The following is a 23,317-nucleotide window of genomic DNA, read 5'->3' as shown; positions in this document are numbered from 1 at the left end:
CGAAACCGTTGAATGATAATTAAGCGACAACTGAATGAAATTTACGAAATGGTGTGAATTCACGTCAGCGGCGACTAGTAATATGGAGTGATCATATAGCCGCTGAGAAATTGTTGTCTTTTGAAAACTATAATCAAGAACCATAGCAAATGGCCACAAAATTACATCGAAATGTCACCAATATCGAATTTATTAATCTCTGTTAAGCTGTCCACATAATTTTTTCTTAAACGCTAATGAACAAATAGGTTTAGCTGCAAATTTTTCAGAATCTACATGGAGCAACCGACGTGACACATATGCGACATCGCGCAATTTCTTTAATTAAAGCTAATTTTGTAAAAATGAAATAGTTGATTATGGAATATATGATGAATTCCAATTTTAATGTATTTATTTTTGCTAAATAATTTTTTCACATTTGACGCATTTCATTTTATAATTGTTAATTCTGGAAATAAAATGTCGCAGCTTTATTAAATTTTTCAACGACATTACATGTTTTGTATAAAATTTTACTACCATATTTTTCACAGTCATACTGTTATGCAATTTATGAAGTACAGTCTACTTGACACCATAACATTTGTTAAATGAACCTGTATATCCGTTCTGATATTTTCTTTGTACTGATACTTTACTTTATAATTTATATTAAACAGAACGCTGCGAATAGCGGCGAGGCTGTCAGGTCTGTCACTTTAATATTCTATTTTCGTATTGCAATTATTTATATTACCTGTGATTATTGTTATTATTATTTCCATAGTATCACACCATGTTTATATTTACCATTTATCAACAAACTTCAATCGACTAACATAATTGTCTAAAAACTACCTTACAATTTTTCAAAATGTGTTCGCACATATAATAAGTTGAAATAAAATGCTGTTTCGCGTTTATCGTTACAAGGAGTGAAGTTGCAACTTATTGTCAGTTGGCCATAACGTTAAAGGGATGATACTATTAAAAGTTGAAACTCTGAATGATGAATATGAACACGATACTCTGAAAATTTTGACCTGCATCACTGTGATCTGCAAACTATCGCTTTGAAATATGCACATTATCAAATTTGACGAATTTATATTAAATTTATAGGAATATTTGCCAAGAGAAGAAGTTTTATATTTTACTGGAATTGAAATATTCTAAATAATTATAACATGACACACACGCACATACTGGTTCATTTAGCTGCAGTTACACTTGGTATTTACTGTAATCGTTCTGTTTTCGCATTAGAATCCTTGTCCCCTCGTACACGTAATTACACACAATTGCTGGTTACAATTTACCAACCTGAATTCACTCTATTATCACATTTACGCAAACCCAATTTAATTACTTTTAATAACAAATGATTAATAACATAAGAGACACTACAATCAATGTCAGCTGTTACTACCGTATCTACAAATTTACGAATAAACTATGAATTGTTGTAATATACATATAAAACGTGTCTCGCGCAATTAACCGTTGCGTTGTATGTTGTAGATTTCTGAGTGGCTTGTATGCATTCTTATGCATCGATGCAGTTGCAAAGTGTATTCTACGTGTAAAAATATTAAGTTAGGTGATTCAATTATTAAAAAATTTCTACTCTCTTGGTCAAATAGATGAATAAGTATTCTTTTACATACATATCTCTGAGTATGAATAGCACTTTAGCTATACAGAACATTCAACATCACCCTCTTCATTACACTTTCCATCGCATAAATCTTCGTGTCATTCCCCAGCAGTAATATGTCAGCTTGCTGTTTGCACGTTTGCAGTTGACACTACAGGATGTCACAAAATATGTGAAAAGACATTTCTAGGATCGATTCGAGGCATCGAAACAACGAAGAAAGTTTATGTAAAAAGATATTATTTGAGCATCATTTTTCAAATTGTGAACAATTTCATTTTACGCTAGAAATACATGTGGCGAATAGTTGCCCTAAGTCAGTGAATTACTATCGTCCCGTGTTCTGTATCTTCAGAGTTAGAAACATGAAACATGGATGAGACAGAGAGCAAAATTCATCAGCTGGTTCGTCGAGAGTATTTCCACAAAAATTCAATTATTTATAACTAGAAAAATAAAGTTTCACCTACGTTTTGTACATAAATTAGTTTCCTTATGAAGATGTCCCACTCTTAGCAGATTAATAGTTGACCGACATTGGAAAATAATACTTGGAATACGTTAATACGCATGAAAAACTCGTGTATTTCGTTCACTTTAAGCTCGATGAATGCCTGCAGATATTAAGTTAATAGAAAGTTAAGCGCAGCTTTCAATCTCAGTACATCTATTTTTTACTTTTCTCTCATATTATCAATGTTTTGGATCAGTTTTATTATTTATTATTATTAATAGCAGAGAATTAAAGTCAGTTGTATAACCGACTCGATATTAAAACATTTGCTGCACTTTTCAAAAATGATACACTTCCTCGCCAACCATTGATACCCTTATTTATACTCTCTTAATGAAAATGTCAATTTTTCGTACATCGAGTAAAACAGTTAAAATTATATCAATAGACTGTAATGGAATTTTTAATATAAATTTTATTTATGTCTAAAATTGCGCAAAAATAATTTCGAGTAACGGATCTTTTATATTACGATATTTACTCCATCGAATGAAATATCACATTTAAACGCATTCTGTAGTATTGAAAACGATGAAAATATTTGTATCTATCAGCTTTGCCATTAAGTTTCATGAAAAGAAAAACACTAGATAATGTACAATGTATATTTAAAAATTTTTCAAAGTACAGTAGAACCTCCTCGTCCGAACATCTAATATCCGAACGTTTTACTATCGGAACATGATATTTCCCAGTAAGGGATGTCTTACTATCTATTTTATTTAAGGTCGCGTAGTTAATAAAATACATAACAAGAATATACAGAAAAACAAAATGTAAAATATAATAAAACAAGTTACAAACTCACTTAATAGTATATATCAATAAATTTTGAACATAAAGTACACATACAGTACAACGATATACAATGACAGCAAGATGCAGTACAATTAACCTAAACTTAAATTAATAGAATATAGCGTATGTTACAACTAAGTTGATAGTCTACAATGTCATAATTGCTGATACAAATTAATATCTTTGAGAAAGTGAAGAAGATTTAGTTAGGCATGTTTGAATATCATCTGGAAGATCAAACTTTGTTTTGTGTTGGGGAAAGTTACTACAATTTATGAAGATGATCTGCAGACAAAATACAGCTTCAGTGTTTACACTTGTGTGGTTCATTTTCAGTTATAAGACGAGAACGTGTCAGGTTAGTATGACCAATTCTAAATCTGGTCAGAGTAACTTGTTCCTTCTTACTAAAAAAAAGTTCTGGACTTTTAACCAATACGTTTGTTCGCATCTTGTGTATGTTGGATGAAAGTGCATTTTCTCAAAAATCGTATTCAGCATTTATTTATTTATATATTTGTTTCTACCTTAATTATTTGAACATTAGAATGTGGACAGTGACCGTTGAAGTTATTCAAACGAGAAGACAAAGTGCCAATTGTGACATTTTGAGATCCCAACTGTAAGTCATGAGTTAGTCATTAATAATGAATTGATAGATTTTCTCCTTCATTCGATTGAGTGAATTTTGATTGTAAGAATTTAGTATGAAACTAACTGCGTTCTAACCATCGAAACCAAACATGACATAATTAGAAAGTTCTAAAGTGGTGTAAGTGCAATAGAATTAGCAAAAACACACAATTACAGATATTAAGAAACAAAAACATGAGAAAACATATTGAAAATTATCCAAAACACGTAGATTCTGCAGATGCTGGCAACACTAGAAAAACCTTCAATATGCTAATGTAATGAAATGGCTTCATTGCGACAAAGACGATAACAATGACGATATTATGCAAATGAAAACAGCGAACAAAGGTGGTAATAGAGAGGTGGCTTTTTACGGCAAAGCAATCGTGGCATTCGGAAAAGAACTTCGATGGTTCGAAATTCAAAAACGACGCAACTCTATTATTACGTTGAAAAAATTGTCTGATTTAGCAGTCGAAAAATGATGAGGCCCATAAATAATCTGAATGAAACTTAATCTTAATCTGCAATTCGAATCGCTGCGTTCTTTAAACGACGCGTGCGATTATCTGAAAGAGGAAATTTGGTTCGAACCCGGACGACTACCAAGTCCCTAGTGTGTGCTTTGCAAAAGTGAAACAGATTCCTTGTTTGACTCTCGCGCTAATACAGAGGCTTCTATTTCAGAGTGCCATTGAATTTAAAACATCGATGTGGTTGCTCGCTTGTGTAAATGTCTATTCTTCTACATCCGTTTTTATCGTTAAAATGATTCCCCTTAATTTGCCCAGTTTCGCCATTTCCAAATTTCCCTGGTCCTTGCCTTTGTTTTCCGCCGTTTTTGCTTGCTGCCCCTCTCTTTTCCTGTTTTTTCATCGGTGGTGATCTACCTTTCTTTCTTGTCATTTGAGGTTTTCCCAAGTTCTCTTTTCCTGCTTTGTCTCTTTCTCGGTCTTCGCCCTCTTCCCCTTTTCCCTTAAAGGCTTCAATTAATGAGCATTCGCCTTTGACACTGTACCATCCTCTCTTGTTCCGTCGAGGTCGATCTTCCTCTTCTTTTTGAATCTTTTATTTTGCTCATTAGTCCTTCTGCTCTCACCTAGCGCTTTCTGTTGCTTTTGGTCCTTTGATTTCTTGCGTGTCCATCAGGTGTCGAAGGTTACTGATGCTGACAGGCCGCGATCCAGCAGCCCTGTTTTCCCTCGACAGGTGTCGCTGCTTCCTGTGACCCACACGATCGGCATCCAGTAGATCCGAGTTCTCGCTCTAATCTCAAATCCCTTTGTCTTTTAGCTTCTACTAGGTGTCTTTCTACCTTCCACCTGTCCTCTCTCATTTCGCTACTCCGTGTCTTTGTCTCCCCCTGTCTAGAATTTCTCCCGTCTGTCCTGAAACCAGCTTCAGAGCTTCTCTTGTCTATTTCTAACACTTAATCGTCTTTTCATATTCACTCTCTTGTAATTACGCGCTGTTCTCATTTCTCACATCACGTTACTCCCTGTAAATCTATATTTATGTGGTATAATTTACACTTTGGTGATTGCTCTTGCGTAAACGTAACTTCACTCTACCGGCCATTATCTGCCGTTACGACGTGTCATGCACAGGGTGCGAAGAAAGTACAAAGTGTAATCTTTTTTATTATAGCATACTATGTTCATCACGAGAAACAACAGTCTGAAGGGCACCATGGGTCGCAAATGATCCCATCTGTCGATCAACAATGTTAAAGTTTTAGTAATTTTCAAACTGATTTTTAATTCACAATGAATTAACATTAGTGAATTAATGAATTAAATTTCTTTTTGCAAATTTACATATAAAATTCTTCGCTCAGGCTTCTTTTCCATCAACGACTATTCATAGATATCCGTAATCGTAAAAGAAACGCACATTTATTTTTGCTGATAGGCGACAAAAAGTATACTAAATTTGACACTACCGTTTTAACTAAATTTTAAACTACTAAACGATATCTTTTACTTCGCGAAGAAAGGAGTGGAGCGGTGCCGAATCTGCAAAGCGAGACGGTCCATGGAAAGCGATTCATCCTGTTCACGATAATATAAACGTTTCATTGAAAAATTGACGAACCGATCGACTATGAGGGGGAGTGTGAGCAATCATGCGTGGAATAGATAGATTAGACACGTGTGCTTTAACTTGGTGTAATTTGCTATAGCGTCACGAACGTAAAAGTCGCAAATATACGCACATGTTATCGATGTAGACACATAATTGCTGCCCATTCTTGATTAAATGCCTCGAATTATTGCGTACGCTTTAAAGCACGAAATGAAATCCTGGCGTTTGTTGATCGAGGATGCTACTGCATTCGTAACACGGTCGAAAAAGCATAGTTGCAGCATAAGTACCATTCAATAGGAAAAATTCCGCCAAGTGACATATCTATTTGGAGTGCTTAAACGCGGCGAATTTTATAAAAATGTAAGTTCCCTCTCGTATTCGCCGCATTGTCGTATGATTGATTCGATGTCACCTATTCTATGTAAATTCATTGGTAAATGCGCACGAGGAATGGCAATAATTAATCTTCTTTAGGAATGCGGGGCCGATTTAATCTTTGATATGGATTTAAATGTCGCAATATTAATTCTTGATCACGAAATTACTAATTTAGTCGCTGAAAATCATATCATCACGCAACCTTTTCTGCACGTAAAGGTCTTCTATTATTTCAGTATTCTGATATATCTGTAATTTCCTACTGCTTCGTCGATAGCGCGTTATCTGCCTACGAAAGTAAATGTAAATAAATATTTTTATGCCAATAAAGCTAGTTAACGAATTAATAAAACTTTAACACCGTTGACCGGCAGAAGTAATCATTTGCAGCATATGGATTTTTTAGCAGCCTTTTTCTTCACCTATCCGGAAGTGTAGAATCATGCTACGATCTTATTTACACTTACTTCCTTCATACCCTGTACATGTAATGCATATCCAATTTTTAACGTTATTACGCAAGTGATCTAAGACCGCAGACTTGATATTTATCTGTTAAAATTTTTCTATAGCTTTTATTCCTCTCAAACAATTACTAAAAGCGCGATGCTTTGCAAATATTTACAAAATTTACAATGACTTTCTGTTTCTACTGTTGAATTAACTTGAATATCGTAAAAAACGTATAAAACGAATAGCGAAGAAAGGTGTGTACATAAGTGCGTTGTCAGACATATGTGAGATGCGTGAGACGCACGGTAGATCCACTTCGAGAGACGGATGGTACACTTAAAAGCAATGAAAAATATTCACATAAACACATGCTGTATCTGTGTTCGTTTGGTAGGTATAATGAATTTTCCATTTTCATTTCGCGTTATCGAATTACCTTCACGGAAGATGCTCAAAATTTCATTTCAAGGCCAACCTGTAGACGTCTTCTCATGGACCCGTTTACACTTGAACAGTTCCTGGTGTTCGCCGAATTTCTTTATAATCTTGCCCTATTTTGAACCTTAGTATTTCAACATTTTCAATAGGTTTGCTCTGCTTGCAAAATTCGATGTATCTCAAACGAAAACAAACAGAGCATATGTTTATATGAGCCTTCTCCATTCCTTTTGGGTGTACAATCAGCTCCCAAAGTGTGTCTCACGTATCCTGCTACACCCTGTATACTGTTAATAATGATAGCGATGATAGATCGTTAGACAATGCGAGTGACATTCTCTTGAAATATATAAAATGGAATACACGTAATATGTGAATATATTTTGTCGATCTATAAACAATCTATAAACAAATTAATAGCGAAGAATTGAGATTAAAATGAACGAAAAGTTCCATGAAATTTTAATCTTTTGTTCTTGCGATGAATATATTTTAATAAATACGCGAATGGAAATGCTCGACGAAAATAAAACAAATTCGTATCTTAATATACAACCTCATGATTTTATAACCTCCGGTGAATACGATGCATCTGGAACATGTCTGAAATCCGTCGAGCGAGCAGTTCTTCAATCAAGTGGTATGAAAATTCCATTGATTGATGAAACATGCAAATTCGTTACATGCAAGGACGTGTTGTCGCATATGCATACAACGGACAAAATTTTCCAGCAGTTTGAGCAAAGAATGAATTATATTGGAAACTTTAGATTTAGAGATTATCCCGCTTTCTTAAATAATTTACATACAGCTCTTTTTTTCATCAAGCCCAAAAAAAAGCCCCTTATAAAGAATTATGTACCATAAGAGGTACGTTAGCTTTCCCTAGCTACTATTTCTCCGGGCGCATGAGATTTTAAACGACAGTTTAATTTAAATTAGAAGAAAATTTAAACATGCAAATTACTGTGCATCCTTTAAGAAAATAAACGCGTTTCAATATCTAGTTCGTAAAGTAAGGGTTTCGTGTTCAGTGGCGGGTACAGCTTGTGTTTTCTCAAATTCTTCGTTAGGCCAACTCTATGAGAATTAAAGAATTGCAAGGGACTCTTCCAGACCATTTGATTTAAATCCTGCTTTTGCAGAAAAGTGGTAGCGATCAAAGGACAAACTCTCGTGAGTTTAACCTTTATTTGCGAATCGTGGTTTATTATTGTCTTTCAAATAATATACAATATTCAAATTACATTCGTACTTGTATCTTTTCCATCTTCTTAATATTATTAACATCGATGAGAATGGAAAGTAATTGGAAAGATATATTACCGTTAGCCATAATTTTTCATCGGCGGAGCTAATCTCCTCAATTGCATTAAACTCCCTATCCGCGTTTTCTGGTTTTTGATTATACGTGTCATACCCAAAATAAGCAAAATTAAACCAATTTTAGTTTAGCTTCGCAGGCTAGGGGCCCAGCTAGATATTTTCCACTTTTTCAGTAATTTGGTGTAATCTATTTTTGGTGTTTCTGTCTTTGAGTAGGTGATACTTATTTTTGATATCCGCAAAGGCTTTTGTAATAGCAGCGTATTCCTTAGTAACAATGATAAAATTTACTATTTAGTCGAACGTAGTTTCTCAAAACTCTGTTTCGGCTCCTCGTTGCTTTCAACATACGGATGATCTCTGCTTTCTGTAGCAGTTTCATTCTTAATATCAGAGAACATCGGATCTTCGCTATCAGGATTGTCTGCAGAGATCTCAGAAGATACGGATAAGAAGAGTCTTTCGTTGCAACGTGCTCCGGTTCTCCTGTTGTCGCAGGTTCAGAAAAACTACGGGAGTGTTTGTGACGCTGTTTGTCGTTAATATTATTGTTACTGTTATTGTTAATGACGAAGTTGGAGGCTGAAACATTGTCATGTGAAACAATAAGATTGTCGGCAACTGTATCTTGAGACCTGTTATTAGTTAGTATATTGTCTTGCTACGTGATTTTTTTTTACAAAGAGAACTTTGTCCGTAGATGTAAACGTGTATACGATATTGTATGTTACTAAGGTTAATTAAAAAAAAATTGTGGGATTTTTATACGTCTTCTAGATTGACATATATCGTGGCTTAAAACCTAACGCTCTGACAGCCACATATTTCGCCATTACGGCCAATCGCGAGCGCTTTTCACTCAGTCTATTATCGCATAATTACCATCATGATTGAATTAATTATTGAATTAATTATCATCGTTACTGAATCTTTATCATGCTATTTTTATTTATTTTCTACATTTACGCGTTATAGAAATAAAAAAATCGGGATTACAATCATTTGCTGACCAATCACTCTCGCTGGATCATTAGACTCACAAACTGCCGGTCTTTTCAGTGCATTTATAGATCGTTTCGCTTCATTAAATTAAAAAGAAAAAAAAAAGAGGATAATTTCACGTAGACACGACGGCGGCCAACAACACAACATCACGTTTACGTGACGCTGCCGTCAAAGTGTTAAAACGTGACTGAAGCTAGGTTCCTGTATAGCTGCTGTTAAGCAAGTAAGCTTAGAGGTAATTTTGATGTTTTTTTATGCAAAAAGGTTTTCGATATGTTCGTTCCAGATGCATGACGTAACATGTAAAAGTATAATTCTCTGTGAAAACGCTATTAAAGGTCTTATTGCGACATTGGTAACCCTGGAAACAATTGAAGACTGTTTAGAGAGAAGTTGATGCTCGGTTCGTTTACTGTCTAGATATATCCACACACGGTCGTTAGAAATTCGAGAAATGAAACGGCTGGCCACCAGAAGCTCCTTCAATACTACCGGCAATGATTACTGCTTCTCTGCTGGGATAGACGTTAAGCATATTGGCGGATATTATCGGGTTTTCTTTGCTTACCTCGAGACTCCTGTACCCAAAGTTTCAGATATACTTTCCTGAACTAGTTTTAGCAAACAGCACGATAAAAATACCAAATATTTGGAAATTTCTTTCAATATGCAACCCACAGAAATGTGCACGACTGCTCGGAAGGAACTCTGACGCACAGTTGGGAAAGAATTCAGCCATCTGACATAATTTTGAAATCCTTCCGATTTAATTTTGCGTGTTATATTAGATAGTCGAAAGTAACGTTGAAAGTAATCATATTAAGATACGTATAGTTTTCATTTCGATATGTAGAGCATCACCAAACTGATTTCGTATAGAGCTCAATTTTCGAAAAAATCGAGTTTGGAGATCAAGTATACTTGAGTAATCGGTAAGAGGTTATTCTACGTATGAAATTATGTCGAAGATGTAGAACAAATTCTTCGTTTCGGCGATACAAAGGAAAAACAGCTGAAATTTAATTGTAGAAATTTAATATCTATAATAAAACATGGTATGGTATGGAGGTGCACAACGCCTTTATGAAACTTGAAAGTTTACGTTCTATCGATGACCCGATAGAATGATATATAGAGGGTGTGCCGAAAATCATGGTACAAGCCGAAAGAGGACGATTCCCCGTGGAAAAGCAAATCGGAAACGTCAATTTTCGACAATTTTTGGTACTAGGCTCTGCTTCGAAAATCGAATATGAAGTTTTGTCAAGCACTCGTGCACTTGAAAGGTAACGAACAGGTTAGACAGGTTTCTTCACTTTTACACAGCCTGTCGAGTGGTACACACAGAAGTGTGTGACTGGAAACACGGAATGATAATTTTTGATGCAAGGCTTCGTTTTCGAGAAAATCAATTACAAAGTTCCGTCTATTTGACTCTTGTTGCTTTTCAAGTGCACGCGTGTCTACATGACGGAACTTCACAGTCCATTGTCTGGGAAACGAAGCCAGACAAAATTTTACAGATCTGGGTGCACGTATAAAGATACCGTTTATTCTCGTACATATTTCTATATTTTCTTAAATATTTTTCTATTCAATAATATCAAATAACAAAACCGATTGCTTCAGTCAACGCTCATACCGCGCTTAACGCACTCGTTCTCGTAATACCGTAGACTACCGAACTGACCTGTTTTTACGACCAGGTTTTCAGGTCAGAAATAAGAAGAAAAATAAACAATATCATATATAAGCACCGCTCTACAGCGACTTAGATCTAATTCATAAATGCAACACCAAAGAAAAAAATGTAACCCCGACACACAAATTTTGTATGGCTATGTCGTACCGTCACGTATCGGTACTTTTGCCTAAAACATCCCTCAACAACAATTCACCGTTTATTGTGAATATCATACACATGTATTACTTATTATCTGGTTAATAAACATTATTAAAAAAAAAAAAAAAAGCACTCGTTCTCGTCCGATCACGAAAGTTTAAGCAGCGCTGGCCACGGATAGTACTTGGACGGGTGACCGCCTGGGAACTCCGTGTGGTGTTGGCTCTTTTTGTTTTTCCAATCTTTTTTACTTTTCAGAATAATCTATCATCGTATCTAGAGAAGGAGAAATATATTTTTAGCATTACACGACTGTCACCATACGTTGTATCATTCTTTCGTACACGTACAAAGAAACTGGCACACGTTTTAAAACTGAATGAAATAACGTCTATTGGTATGCAGAAATTTTATGATGCCAGATTAATATCAAAAATTATTATTTTACATTATCGACTTACTTTTGTACGAGTAATCACATCCTTTTGGCTTACACCACGATTTTCGGAATACCCTGTATGTATTATCGTATGTATGTACTTACACAGCACAACAAAGATAGAATATCAATCCGTAGGGTTGTTGGAAAAGTGCTTGCAGCAGAGGTGTACCCAGAACACGAATGTAATTTAAAGAGTTCACATAAACACATATTCAACATGATCGTGTTCTTAAATATGTGTAAGATCGGTCTTGGAAATTAGTTGAAGGAATGAACAACCACTACATTGAAATCTTTCTTGTTTTTAGGAGACAGATTTGTTATTAGTTTGAGGTTTTAAACGTGCGAATTTGTTAGCCCGTAAGTATTTCACGCATAATTTTTTAATTTACGTTATTAACCTCTTAGGTACGATGCGCCACTATAGTGGCTCACTCTACTGACTCATTCGCTCACCGTTTCAACTAAATGGTCTTTTTCATTTGCCTTACTTTACGCAATGTTTTATAACAGTGTTAACAATATACAGACAGAATATATAGTCTTTGTTTTTGATACGCCAGTGTCTTGCTTTTGTTAAAATAAATATACCGTTATTAGATGCTCTTTTTATAACATGCCGATCCGTATCCATATAATTTTTTAGAATCTTCAATCTCAAAATGTCGCTTCAAAATGGAAAACGAAGAGCAATTTGGAAAACACTATCGCGCTATGAAAATCGTGACGTGGGTCTATGTGTCGTACCGTGCTTTAAAATATGTGAACTTTCACACGTTCGTGGGGAGACGATCTCGAAGCACGCCAGCGGGAGTTGTAAAATCCCGTTACGATTGACTAATCGACGCCACGAATCGTTCGATCTCTTATTTCTTGTAGGATAATAAGGGTGGTTAATTGAATATAACTCTGCGATTAACAGATTATGATATATTTAAACGATCCAACAACTTCGGTGTTATACAAGAGCGAATGTTTGAAAGGACAACGACGAGTGAGTACGACCTGAGACTCCTTTCGTGTTGTTGCGTATGATGATGTATTTTGTCGACTGACTGTATTCGGCTTGTTGACTTCTTGAGGTTTTTCGAACTGTCCTTTGACTCGAGATGATATAGACTGATTGTGACTTGACTTGACCTAGCCTGTTGCTTGAGTGTCCTGTCATCGCAAGGACAAATATAGAAATGACGTTGACTTCCCTGTGGTAGATGAAGAAGAAATCCAAAAAGAAGTTGAAGAAGAAGAAGTCGATGTTGACCCTCTGGATGTGATAGAAGAAGTCGTAATTTCATTCTTATGTGATCACGAAGGAAAGCTCGGTATGGGTGTGCCCTTTGAACGAAGAACGCGGATTCGTTGCTCACACTTTTCGTCAGGAAAGTGAGGGTAGCGATCCGCGATGCCGATTTGTAAGAACGCGCAACACATTCAAGGACTGTTTTAGGTACTAGACATATGTCTACCGAAAATACTTGCAGGATTAAAGGTTCCTGTAAATTAGTAAGGTTCAGTATATGGTGGGGCCTTAGGTTTATTGGGGTCTCTCTATTGTTGCTTGGGCCTTGACGGTCAGACAATGAAGGAAGTCGCACGGACCGCTTCACGCGACGTAACAATATGTCGCACACAATTGTATTATTAATTATTAAAGTAAATTATTAAACTTAAAGTATATGCATCATATCTTTAAGAAAAATTATAATTTAGTTATTAAAAATTTCATACCAATGTGCTTGCGCAGAGTACAGCACTATCCGTCACACATTGCAACGCCGTAACGTTTACGCGTAATTCGCGTCAAACTCTGCCGTACAGAGAAACAGCTGCGCGCAAAATTCAGCCCTAGCTAAGAGGTTAAACGTCTTCTATCACCTTCACATAGTACAGCTGATGTAAGGTATCTTCCAAGATGTTAGTTCTCAATACCGTCTGCCATTGCTTTATTCCCTGTGCTGTTTATATTATGTACATTTTGTATTTATTATTTTGTTATACTTTCAAAGAATAATTTGGAACTGGAATTTATCAAGTAACTCTTTTACGAGACCTTTGCTGTATCTTCAAATAACGGTTTACGCATCAAGTTTATTCGCGTCAGTGTTACTGAACATTTATGAAGTAATTTGTTTGAACAATTTTGTAGGCGTTACGTAATAAAAAATTAACCTAATTTTCTTATTTGATATTTTATGCTCCCACCTACTTCGTTAAAAATATCCTAAGCGCTTTAAACCAAGCGATATAAACTTTCTCAGGAAAAGAGAATATGTGTATACTTCGTCGACTTTGTCTATATACCTGAAGATGGATGCTGGCTTCATCAAAATTAGAGCAGGTATAAACTTTAAAGGACATTATAAAAATGATCAATGTTGTTCTAGGAGACGACGAGGAATGAATTTTATAATGTAGAATCTGCATCGGCGATGAAAATTTACGTAGGACAACGTTGGGCGAAATGGCATACTATTTCTTAAATATATTATTCTTTTTTATGTGTCAAGGATGGACGGTTATTGCATATGATCTTATAATTTTTTAGCAATGTAATGCATAGACGATACGACGAGAAAGATGGATTGTTATTTTAAAAATTCAGGTTATTGGAAGAATAATCAAAATGTTAGTTTCCTCACTCGCAGTATAATAAATAATTTTACTGTAGAGTTTAAACTTTAAGAAAATAAAAAATAGTCTACACTGGATAATCTAAAGATAATGTTATCTAATCTAAGATTCCTTTCACTTTTCTCACAGAGACCAATCGCGCAATTTTCCAGGAGGGAAATCCGAAACGTATTACGCATTCAATTACTCGGCGTAACAGCGTAATGTTGCGTAAGACAGCTGACGATTAAAAACTTATAATCATATTACGTTTATCGTGTAACAAGTTCAGCTTGCGAGCGTACTTTCGAAAAGACGATGACGGTGATACTAAGTCAGTCATACTTGTCATTTTGGCAAGATTGCGCGGTGTGTGGTTTGCTTTTCAGTCGTCACTTTCGCAGCACCGGTGCATTCACAATAGACGCGACGATCTCGAGCACTGGAGATGCAGTTACTATGTTGAGAGTGTAATTATGGATGGCAGTGGAGGAAACCTAGAGGGTTATTGCAACCTAGCTAGTGCAGTTTGCTGCTGTGTGCGTTAACTTAACGTGTGCGGTAGCTACCACACCATTCACCGACAGTTCACGAGCTATGCATATCGCACTAGTTTGTCGTCAATTTTTGCAACCACGTTCTTATAATATCGTTTCGAACGTTACGTCGATTATACGATATCCGATTGTTTTTCAATTATATGGAACGTTACAGTAACAATGATGTTTATTCAAATATGTATATACAGCATTATATATAATATACAGCATTGAAATATACGTAACATGGATGATATTGCAAGTAATTGTACGTGATGTAATGCGAGATGTGTGATTGCAAACATTTCTATAAAATGCTATCAAGATAATAAGTGAGATCCGTTATAACGAGACGCGATAAAGTGCACGCGTACCGAGCGAAAATTCAAAGTCGATTTTCTCGAAAACAAAGCTTCAAACGAAAAATTTTTATTCCATATTTTCGACTTCTTTTTTCGCATAGAATCACCCCCTTTCCGCTTGTACCACCAGTTACCAACCACCCTCTATATAAATATATAGTATGTAATTACATTAATAGTAAACCAACGGACACGTCTGTGTTCACGGTTACATGTATTTACGTGAGGTGATTAGGTCGTGATAGGTACTGAGGGAACACTCAAATATATTCAACAATAAATATTTATTCACAATATATTCTAGGTATACACTGATGCGCAGAACTCGTGGTTACTATTAACGATTCGCGATTAACAGTTCGACTACTGGTCGATGTGTTTTGATGCGACGGGAGTTCGGACGATGATTGCGCGAGATGCCGAAGACTTGGATTGCTGACTGACTCGGACCGTTGTGTGACGACCGTTGTGTGACGACTGTATGTAACGACTGGAGGGTAACGACTCTATGTAAAGATGCTGCTGCGAAGGAAAACTATGATGGAGTGTGTCTAAGGATGCGAGATCATCGGATTCGCTGAGGAAAGCTTTGCTTCGGAAAGTGAGGGAAATGGACGTCGTTGTTTATTGGCTAATTTTTGTGTTGGTCGTTGGAAAAGGATGCTAACTGCCCTTGAGAGGAAGTTGCTAGCGGGAAGCATCGTACGTGAGAGAAAGCAGATTTCTCGTGTTTTCCCGTAGTAGGTGATAGACTTAGAGACTGATGAAACAAAGACTATTTGTCCCTTTGGAGGACCTTAGCTAAAATAAATCCTAAGATTTATTCGGTAAGGATATATCGGCATCTGGCAATCATCTTGTCCGCAGGAATAGGGTCTTTGTGTAGGGAGCCACGGGACAGAAACCGTTGGAAAGTTTACTGTCGAGTGTCGCCACATACGCGTAGACAGAATACAATGTACATGGTAGTAGCAATATATTTTTGTTAATAACTTTTAAAGAAATAACGGACGACGGCTAACAACTGCACGTCGAAACTCTATGCCAAAATCAAGATCATCGAAGCTGGCTTCCCCTTTACCAATATTTACCATAAAATGTGTTGGCAAATTTAAGCAAATATAACTTAAAGCTAATTGCAATTTGGTTTAAATGTAATCCAAACTCAAACAAAAAATGGTATTGAAGTAATAAATGTATACAGTAAGAAGCAAGAGCTCAGAAAACTATAACTAAATAAACATGTCGTCCTTTTTTAATGTGACAAATTAATATGCATGTTATTTCATTTTAAAACAACAGGAACGTAAATATCTACTTTGTAATTGAGATGAATTCCTTTTTGAAATACAGAGGCAGTGGTGCAATTTTTGGTCCGCGTTATAGGGGGTCACATTGTATATTATTTATTAAATTAATAGTGAAGCAATATATAAAATTATGTTTGGAAAAAATGTATATTCTCGTTACAGACATAATTTGCTTCAGTATTTTGTTTAGCTCTTAGAACTTTTATCATACGAAATATGAATCTTTAAAGAAGTGCAAAGTAAGTTTTCAAATATATAGTCCCTGTAATGATTTCCTTTCGAGCCTATAATCTATTCAACAATGACAAATTACACTGAATTAAATATTGTTGCGAGAGTTGGTTCAAGAACAATTAGCATTAAAATTGGAATAAATTGAGTACACAGTAAAGACATAATTAAATGGTATTTCCATGATAAAGAAACCATACGCTACTAATATATTAACGCAATTTACACCAAGCAATTAACAATTTTATTAAAAATGAAAGATAACCTAAAATTTTCATGTAGTAATGAGAAGTGGATAATCATTTTCGTAATTGCTGCGCAGATAAAGAGTGTCACAAAGGATATAACCTAACAAACACGAAGATGGTACCCCGTTGGGGGTAGCCACCCACAAGATAATCAAACAGCTAAAAAATTTCACCAAATGTCCAAATTGGACAAATTGTGAATGTAAATTATTAAATAAAAAAAAAAACAAAAAATAAAGATAAAGAGTGTAAGCGAGAGAAAGAAAACAACTGAATTTTTCTCAAGAAAATGAGACAATAAATTAATCGTATAATAAAATTTGTAAAGAGGGAGAGGAAGGAACAAATTCCTCAACTTCTCCATTTTGAGAATAGATTGTTATATTAAAGATATAATTGTTATGTTTAAGGAGGCTTATATTTGTTTGAATTCTTTTTAGATAAATAGGAAGCCATTGCCACTAACGTAGGCAACGCCATTCACTACCATAAAATTGTATTTCCAGTTCATTTTCTTGATCAGTTTGCGGCTTAAAAATAAATTAATTCTCAAAATTTATTTACATTTCTGGCTCTTCTATATATATATATATTTCAATTACAATTACAAGTTGACGACACAGAGTGTGTTACTTTTTCTGTTTAATTTGTAGGGCTGTAACTTACAATTAGGAGGTTAGAAAGGGTTGTAAGAAGGAAGGAAAAAAGTATTTCATCCGGAACCTGCTGGAAGACTCATCAGTAAGGCTATTTGTCTATTTAGAGAATTTTGTTGTCTTTTTATGTTGATCAACTTTCAGACAGTTTTCCATAGCGAGCGTCGCCACCTGTTTATATAATCGTGCTTTAGATATCAGGATAGAAAAGGTCATATTGAAAATTGTATTTATGGGAACAGGTAGACGGGACGGCCGACTGTGAGAAAGTGTCGTAGACTTCAGGTGACAGAGTAGGGAGTGTACCTAAATCTCACTTTAGACGAGAAGACTAACTTTCAGTTCCCTGATGAGTTATGCACTGCTGAAAATTGAAGTTTATACAGGTATTTTCATTTATCGTTACGGAAGTGTTACTATTCAATCTATTTACCTTCTCTCAACTGAAATGAATTTCAAGACAACTTTGTACAGTCACCAAGGTAACAGGATGCTAAGCGAAGAAAATAGTAGTTCGAATTTATACAACTAGACACGATTCGTACGGTATTGCGTCGTCGTGATATATCTATGATAGCTTTATAAAAATGTAATCGTCATTTGTTTAGAATAGTTGACCGTCCTAAACGACATTTGCGACACGTACGAAAGTTTTTGCTATTTTTGAGGGTTCAAATATTTAATTCACTTTGGATATGTTGATTCTATTTCCTGCTAAATACGGATTCTTAACCCCGGAAATCTACGTATTTTGAACATTATTGAATATTTTCGTAACATTCTTTTTCTGTTGTTTTTACACACTTTAAGAATTGACGATTCTCATTTAAGGAAAGGACATGGAAATGGGAACATTATTTTGAGTTGTTTGGTAAAGAGTCAAAACCTACGAAAATGATGAATGCGTAAAAAAAGTTTCTTTCTGCAATTCTATAAACATGGCATAGATTGAAAGAGTATACCAGTGTTTCATTTATATATATATCAGCAGACAGGATTAAACCTCGGTGGGGTCGCCATCAATCGCACAGTGTCATTTTAGGCTTAAAATTGAGGACAAAACGTTACATGCAACATGAACACTTGGAGTAATTGAGTAATATCAGTTATCGATGCGACAACTGAACATATCCATAAACAGACAATTCGTGGTCAAGGGTAAGAGATAATGTTGAAAAATTTAAAAACTTCTGGGCCGAACAGGACTCTGTTCTCGCTCACGTCGAGCCTTTCGATTGGACGTTCGTAATGTGTAAAACTTCGAGTATTAGAAATATTTTAATATTAGAAGTTTAAGCATTAAAGTAAAGTATTTATACGAGTATGAAAAATAAGTCTTCGTGTTCATTGCTGAGATGAAAGAGTACGGTAAGAAAAGAACCTGTCTTCACTATGATTGTACGTATATTTTTAGGTAGTAGCTTAGAAGATAATGATTCGATAGCCGTGAAACATGTAGTCAGTCGCACGCCGCTCTTAAAGTCTTATCACGTATATTTTCAGAAGCATATGTCGCTCTCAGTAGATAGCCAAATTTCAATATTCGTTCCCTCTCGCTAGTGTTCTGCTCCCAAAATCGTTTTAGGCAGATTTGGTAAAAGCAGACAGACCAATTTTACTCGATTGTAACAATAACACCCGAAGGATTCATATTGCTAAAGAAGAAATTTGCCACCGAATAAGCGACTTATCGAAGAGGGGGAGGGCATGTCGCTTGGTATGTCGCTTAGCTTTGTTTTTCTCCGATCCATTAGATAGATTACTTTCGTGTGTCCAATCGGAATTACGACCTTCAAACAATTTTATATTCTGTGCTTTTTCAGCAAGTTCCTACGTAAGAAATTTTACATCGAAAAACCTGTCATCCTCAATCAGAGTCTTAGCGAAGAAGAAGGACCTTCTCACTAAATCGATTGTTCTCACTATTCCAAACGTAGGGTTCAAGATATTTCTCTATATCCGTATTTTCATTTAAACATCGTACATAAAAGAGGAATATATTCTCCTTTATCTGGGAAACAAATTTCCAGTTTCATTTGAAAGTTTGTGGTGATTGAGCTCACATCGTGACGTGTCATTTGACGCAAAATTCAGTTCCAAAATCACGTGACGAAAATAGATGAAAAAAGACTTATTATGGATGTTGTAACGTTGTGGGCAACGTTTTTCGGATTGTATGATGGACGACCTGGTTTCACGTCGTGATTTTTTTTTTTTTTATAGCTTTCATTTTTTACGTTCGTTAACAACGACTTAATTCAAGACAGACAGTTATAATATTATTATTATTATTTATTCTAGTCCGTGCCTTTCGGCTTTGGACGAACTTTCGATTTACATTTCTTACATTTATTGTATTGCACTCCTTAGCATATTCTTATCTCTAGTCGCTATAACCAATGACTATAAACTAATGCAACTTATGACTACACATTATTGTCCTTTGGTCTCTTTCCTCCTCGCTGCGCTACCTTCTTGTCCTTCTACTCCGTCTTGTATTGCCTTTGCCCTTCTTTTCTCTATTATTGCTCTTAAGTCCCTTAGTCCTTCCCCAGTCTCATTCAATGTCTTTTCCATGTCCTTTGCTCCTCAGTTATAATATAATATAATATAATTTCCCGATCGGTGATATACATCTAGTGGTGGTATTATTAACAGTTTGGAAATGACATTTGTTCCGTCTGGATTATTATCTGCTTAGAACTTTCTCCATATTTATAGGGATGTTTTAGAAACTCGATATTTCCGAAGGGTAATCTAGGAACACGTACCAGTTGCCAAGATTTTTAACCTGAAGGAATACCATAATTCTTCTGAAAAAGCGGACATTTCGCGTCAATGCAGGTAATGCTACACCTTTAGCGCGAAGAGGTGCGCAAAGAGCGTATAGTAATCGCGATACCAGAGTACCATGCGTTAGAATATCAATTTTTTGAAAGCAATCGATCAATATGTATTCCGAGCATACTAAAAGAAATACATGAACTTTCCGGGTAAAATACACACGTTCTACAACGTTCAAAACATTAGACTCCTCTCTCCAATTTACGAAGTGTTGACATTATTCAACCCTCAAACACCAGACATCCTTAAACATCCATATGGTATACATCTTCAAACATTCGAACGTTACACATCAAACACACTTAACACGTACAGTAATACACATACGGAAGATCTGTTGGGGAAATTGACAGAGTCAATTTAACAGTAGCGGCGTGTCGATCGTCAGTTAATGATGATGGTTGTGGTAACAATGAATACGCTATATATATCTTTCTCTTCTCCTCTCATTGTCAATCCTTGGATTTATAGTAACAGGGTGCAAACTTCAAGGTCCCGTGTTTATGATATTTTTATAGTGAAATTCAGAATGAAACGGACTAATTCCGTTATGTTAAAATAATAATAATAGTTGAGCTTTCCTTAAGTAACAATTTTTATTCAAATAATTTTTTAATAAGATGCTGATACAGTGCATACAATATTAGTAATTATAGTTTATATCTTTGAGCAAATTAGATTTGTTATAAGATTTATCATATCCGATTGTACATTTCACAAAAACGAGTTGGCGCAAGTGGTAGTCTGAACACGAAGAAAAAAATCAATTTACTTCTACAAGATATTTATTTGCTGTAAAATATGTACAAACTTTATGTAGGTCTCTTACTGTCTGTAATACAGTGCTGTTCATTGCCATGTTCTCTGAGCAATATCGCACGACATGAAGATATAAATTAGACAATTTCATAGGAACAATACGGCGATATTGCCACAAGAAGCAATAATGTGGTGCACAAGTAATTCTACCTGACCGAAATACATAATTCTACCTCTCTAAGGTTAAATTAGCATTCTATGTGGAAGTAACATGACTCGTATGTACAATGTACAGGGTGTACGAAAGTAGGTGTCAGGATCACCACAGCGTGATTCTATAGCTCCGAGACGGTGAAGATTTATTAAAATTCACCATCACCATGAAATTCAACTGTATTGTACTCGTCACGGTGTTAAAATTGAAAAAGAAACGACGTTAAAGTTCCATTGGCTCTTGCACCGATGTTATTTATAATATGGTTACATTTCGCAGTCAGATAGAAAGTAAATAACGTGATATTAATCAGAAGACAGAGAATTATTTCTTAGTATACTAATGTGACATGTGACTCTAATTATTTGTATGTAATTATTTAAAATTCAGTCACATGTCCTCCGAATGTCCTACTGGACAAATTGTAAAATTTAAATAAATAATAAAAAAAACCATGTCCTCCGCACGTAACCTAATGATACACACGGTTTTACTTTTTCAGTTATACACAAAAGTATTAGTATAGAGCTTTTTTTAATACAATTATCGTGAACTTGTCAATGAAAATGTACACAAATTCATTATAAAAGATCGAGTCGTAGTTTTGGAAATTAATGTACATAATTAGTTGTAGAATAGACAAAAATACGCAACGTACGTTTTTCGAGAAACCGCTAGACTTGATTCAATCCTGAGAAAGATAAACGTATAGTATCAACAAACACGTCTATTTAAAATATGTTTCGAAATATTAATCTGCTAACTCGGAAGAAAGCGTCAACTCATTACAATATTTTGAGGATGTTTTACTTTTAACGCATTATAACCATATTACGATATAGTTTACATTCGTTTAGATCCAAATTGGCCTATGTTGGATTAACTTTTTTATTTATACGCTTACCACTGCCACGTTTCAACGGATTTCTGACTATGAGATATTTTATTTGATAGGGATTATCTAGTTTAAAATATTTAAAATGCAGTTGAACGAAATATAATACTAAATGTTTATTGCTAAATCATTTGATTTTTAAGTCAATTACATTTACTGCATCGTTACTAACACTGTCCTTTTTCAGGTCAACGATGAAGCCATCAATTTGAGCCATTCAAGGTGCCAACGCTAGCTAGTATCAGTGGTGAGTAAAAATTAAATCTTTTGCGTTGTATAACGTCGTTTCATCAATATTTTTGAAATTATAAATATATCACATATTTGTAAATAGTGTTGGACAAAGTTTTATGTACCTCTTAGATAATAAAAAACGAGTTAAAATAATATTTTGTTTGTGAATGGGAATTAAATTTCGTATTTAAATAAAAGTCATTTAAACGATATCAAAAATGATTTATTTCCTATTTCTCATTTGCAAGCGAAATTTCATTTTTTATTTGGATTTGATTGGAAAACAAATGACAACGTATGAATAAATAGCTTTTAGTTTTGCCTTATATATTCGCTTATCCAGCAAGTTACCCAAAAGCCTATTTGATTTTGACGCGCAAAATTATAAATTGTAATTCACAGTAATATTTTCTGATTAAACCGATATATTTGGGTAAAAATACATTTGTCCAACGACCGATAAATAACGAATGAAAAATAAGATTAATTTCATAACTTTAAGTAATGTATTTAGACTTGTCTAAATAAAAAATAATTTATTTTTGTTTTTTATTCGAATTCTCCAATAACAAATTCCCCTTTATTTGAACAATTATTTCAATGAAAATTTATCGAATAACGTCCAATATTATTTGGAAAATATTTATCCGAGACAAACAGTTGGTAGCACTCTGTATCATATTCTATCCTACGAAGAAATAATTTTTAATAAATCAAAAAGTATACGTCTGTGCGATAACAAAGTTTGTAATCGGTTATACAATAGACGAAATTACGTTCGTTTATGACATATTGCAGTTTAAATGTTGTACGTGCAGATTGGTCGCTTTACTGTTTAATGCGTGCAAAAGTTTT

The 23,317-nt window shown here is 34.9% G+C and overlaps 1 protein-coding gene across 1 annotated transcript in view; it reads left to right on the top strand.

The window, feature by feature from the left end:
* LOC122576833 (lachesin-like) overlaps positions 1-23,317 on the top strand; it is a 538,671-nt gene that overhangs the window by 110,937 nt on the left and 404,417 nt on the right. The window contains exon 3 of the mRNA XM_043747665.1: positions 22,416-22,475. The gene's annotated coding sequence lies outside the window, so the exon portion shown is untranslated. The remainder of the gene's footprint in view (positions 1-22,415; positions 22,476-23,317) is intronic.

The sequence above is a fragment of the Bombus pyrosoma genome, linkage group LG17, assembly GCF_014825855.1.
Source record: "Bombus pyrosoma isolate SC7728 linkage group LG17, ASM1482585v1, whole genome shotgun sequence".
In the NCBI taxonomy this organism is placed as follows: domain Eukaryota; kingdom Metazoa; phylum Arthropoda; class Insecta; order Hymenoptera; family Apidae; genus Bombus; species Bombus pyrosoma.
This window is presented reverse-complemented; position numbering and strand designations above follow the sequence as displayed.